Source organism: Sphaerodactylus townsendi, linkage group LG07 (assembly GCF_021028975.2).
Source record: "Sphaerodactylus townsendi isolate TG3544 linkage group LG07, MPM_Stown_v2.3, whole genome shotgun sequence".
Taxonomy (NCBI): Eukaryota; Metazoa; Chordata; class Lepidosauria; order Squamata; family Sphaerodactylidae; genus Sphaerodactylus; species Sphaerodactylus townsendi.
In genome coordinates this window covers 25,537,888-25,541,709 of record NC_059431.1, presented here as the reverse complement: position 1 = coordinate 25,541,709, position 3,822 = coordinate 25,537,888, and the positions used below count along the sequence as shown (strand labels likewise).

The 3,822-nt window shown below is 46.4% G+C and overlaps 1 pseudogene; it reads right to left on the bottom strand.

Moving 5' to 3' along the window:
• Positions 1-428: 428 nt before the first annotated feature.
• LOC125436963 lies at positions 429-3,621 on the bottom strand (annotated as a pseudogene).
• Between the last annotated feature and the right edge of the window lie 201 nt (positions 3,622-3,822).

The window sequence follows — 3,822 nt, the reverse complement described above, 5'->3', positions numbered from 1 at the left end:
TCTCTGCTCAGCTGAGTCATGCCTTCTTTTTTCTTTTCTTTTTTAAACAATTTAAAAGGGACTTTTTTATTCTACAAATTTACAAGCGAAAGACGCCAACCAAAACAAAGAGTTTTAAAAATAAAGGGGGGAAAAACAGTTCTAAAACTGAACTTCAAGTTTGTTTTGCTTTAGAAGCATCCTTCGCCTTTTTTTTTTTTTTTTGGAGGGGGGGTTAATTTTGATCTTTTGAGCGGAACACCGTATTGCATTCCGGACAGGGGAGGAAGCCTTCTGCTTGCTCACAGGCAATGTTCCGCAGGAAAGCAAGCAGCAGTTCAGAACAGGAGGAACAAAACAGGAGTTCTTGCCAACTGTGCCAGCAAAGGGTGAAACGTTCACTACATTCGCTTCCCACTGTCTTCTTCTCAACACATTTTGCCTTCCGCTTAGAACTTCAGAGTGAAACCTGGGCCGGCAGCTGATGCCCCTTGGTTTGTGGTTGTCAAGTGGAAACCCGTATCCTTCAGACTGTTGTCACCCAGCTGGCTGTACCCGTATCCTTCAGACTGTTGTCACCCGAGGCTGTACCCCTTGGAAGGCTGTGGACTTGTCCCACGTTTCACCCACTGATGCTCGCTTTTGGCTGGCCACGTTGGAAACATGGATGGGTTGATAGGTAAGGGGGTCTCTCGGAAATATTCATGTTTCAAGGGCAAGGCATCTTCCGCATTGATTCTTTTGCCTGAGTAGTACGTCAGAAACTTGTTCATGAGATCAAATCCCAGGTCAGAGAGCAGAGCCAAACCTCTTGTGGAGATTATTGAATGGGTACTCTGTGAAGGTCATCTTCTTAACTGCTGGCAGCTCGTTATACCCAAGCCAGATTTTCTCACTTGGGGTTCCCAAGGCTTGAAAACTTTTGTTAATTTGATCTATTTCTGACTTCCACGGAAAGAGCAGCTTTTAGGTTAGGAGTTCTCCAAATATACAACCCACAGACCACATGTCAATGGCCATGGAATATTCCTTGGCTCCAAGCAGGAGCTCTGGAGCCCTATACCACAACGTCACAACTACGGGTGTAAACAGTTTCAAAGGTGACCCATATTCACGGGCCAGCCCAAAGTCTCCAACTTTTAGGATGCCTGCATGGCTCAACAGCAGGTTCAAAGTCTTCAAGTCTCGGTGCAGAATCCAGTTCTGATGAAGGGTTTTGACTCCCCGTAGTAGCTGAATCATCAATGTTTTCACTTCGCCTGGCAAGAATGGCTGCTTCATCGTTTCCATGAGACTCTTGAGGTCGTGCTCGACATAATTCATGACAAAATAGACTTTGTCCACATTGCTGCCGATGACAATTTCCCTGACAGTGACAATGTTTGGGTGCTGTGTTTTCAGGATGATGTTGATTTCCCTTAGTGACGTTATGGGGAAACCTTCTTTCTCCTTTTCCATTTTCAGCCGCTTCAAGGCTACAATCTCATCTGGTTTTTTGTCTTTGGCTCTGTACACCACGCCGTACATTCCTTCTTCTATTTGGTTCAAACACTGGAACTCCTCCACACTTCGACAGCCCTGAAGGGCAGGAAGGTACTTGGGTAGCTCTTGCTTCAGCTCCACCGACGACGACACGGGCGAATAGGGGATGTAGTCTCCCTCTGTCATGGTGTTGGACTGCGGGCTGGCCTCAGCGACCTCCTCTTCCTCCTCCGCTGCTTTGCTTGCCACTGAATCTCGATTGAACCTCAACTCTGCAACAAATGGGATGTGGTCACAATTCTCCCATTCTTCCTCTTCACTTATTTCTTCTTTGCTCACCTCTTCAGCAGACTGTTCAGAGACTTCTTCAGAATTGCTCCCCATCTGCTCTTCTTCTTCCTCTTCCTCCTCCTCTTCTGATTCCTCGCTGCTGGACTCTTCCTTTTCCTCCTCCTCTTCCTCCTCTTCTGAACCAGAGCCCGTTTCCCCTGACGATGTTTCTGCTGAGCTGGTTTTCCACTCACTGTCACTGATATCCTGAAGATCTGAAAGGGAGTCTCTCTCTTCTGGCTTTTCCTCTTTGACTGGCTCTCGGATCTCCCCTTGTTCTAGTTTCTCCTACTGCTGCTGCTAGAGGGGACTGCAGCTCCAGACTCTTCCTTTCTCGCTGTATTCTTCTCTCCCTGTTCTGCGATGTGCTGAATTATCTTGTCTGGTTTCCCATTCTTTCCACCTTTCCCGTGATTTCAACTCCTGCTGCTCTTTCTGTTGCTCTCTCATTTTCCTCTCTTGCTCCCAGCTGCTCCAGGCAGTTCATTTCTCCCCTGGACTGTGCCCTAGCCAGGTCCCTCTTTTTCTGCCTTTCCCATTCACAGCGGGCCTGATCCTGCTCTTCTCGATGCCTTTTCCTACATTCATCCTCAAGGTCCTTCTTTTTCACCCTAGCATGCTGCTTCCTTTCTGCCAAGCGGCTGCTGCGATGCCTTCGTTTCTCTTTCCTCTTCTCGTCTTTCCTGTGGTGGGCTTTGGTCCACTAAAAGTTTCAGATTTTCTGTTTGGAGAGCACTGATTTCAGTTTTATAAGCTTCATTTTTGTCACTGGCCTCCTTAAGTTGCTCAGTGTAAGCCAATTCTAAGGCTTGAACTTTGAGATTGGCTTCCTTGAGCCTTTCTGTGCACTCTTGTTAATGAAGCCAAAGGCCCCATGCAGCAGCAGCATCCTTCTTGGACCCCTGCAAGGTTTTTGACTTGCATTGTTCTTGAAAGGCACTCCTAAGAGCCTTCCAAGGGTCTGGGCACTCAAAAGATTCTATATCCCGGGGGCTCCTCCCTTTTTTGAGCACCCATTTTTCTAACTTATCAAAGGCTGAAACTTTTTTTGCCAGCAGCTTGATTCCAGACATTTTCCTGGCTTGTGAAAAAGTGACCACACAAACAGGATAGACTATTCCTGGCCAAGGAGGGTCTATGCCTTGATGTGCTGCTTGGCTTTCCTCCCCTAACAGCTACACCTCACAGGGGTGGGATCCTCCACAACTGTAAATCTGTGCAGGGATTACCTGGCTCAGAGACAGGATTTTATTTATTTATTTATTCATTATTTGGATTTTTAAACTGCCCTATCCCCAAGGGGCTCTGGGCAGTGTACAACATAGAATCCCAGTACAATCAAACAAAAGAGCATAGATTTTCTACTGGCTGGCTCTCACTATCCAGTAAGAGGTCCTAGGGGAGAAAACAAACTCTCTGGAACTTACAGCTGTTGTCTGGGGGCTCAGAGGCCTTAACCAATTATGGAAACCCTAGCACACATGGCCCCCTCAACTAATTACAGTCTACCTCTCATGGCTTCGGTTGCCAGGATTACGACCTGTTACTCGCCCCTTTGCAATACAGATTGGCCAGTTGTGGGCAGCTGAACAAGGCAGGTCAGGTGGTGAAGGAAAAACCTCCTGGTCCCACAGTAGATGCTTCTAAGCACAAGCATACAGAACTCACACACACGAGAAAATAAAATGCTGCGGTTTCTTTAAGAGCGTCTTCCTATGTCTGTACGGCAAGAAAAATAGGTGCATCCACTCTATTTTCTTGAAGTGCAGGGCAATGCCCACATAGCTCCACCAAATCTGTTACCCAAAATGGTGGGACACAATGACCCATTTTGGTTGCAGAAATTAGCTGTAGAGCACAAGGTTGCTTAGTGTCCCTTGAGGAGTGTTGGGTAACTTGATCGCTATATATATAGCCTATGTATACAGGTTTCAGCTCACTATAAGAAACCAGCAGAGAAAATACATTTCTTTTTCTAGGATTTTATTAAGAAAATAAGAAATGGAATAAAATAAATTCCCACTCACAATC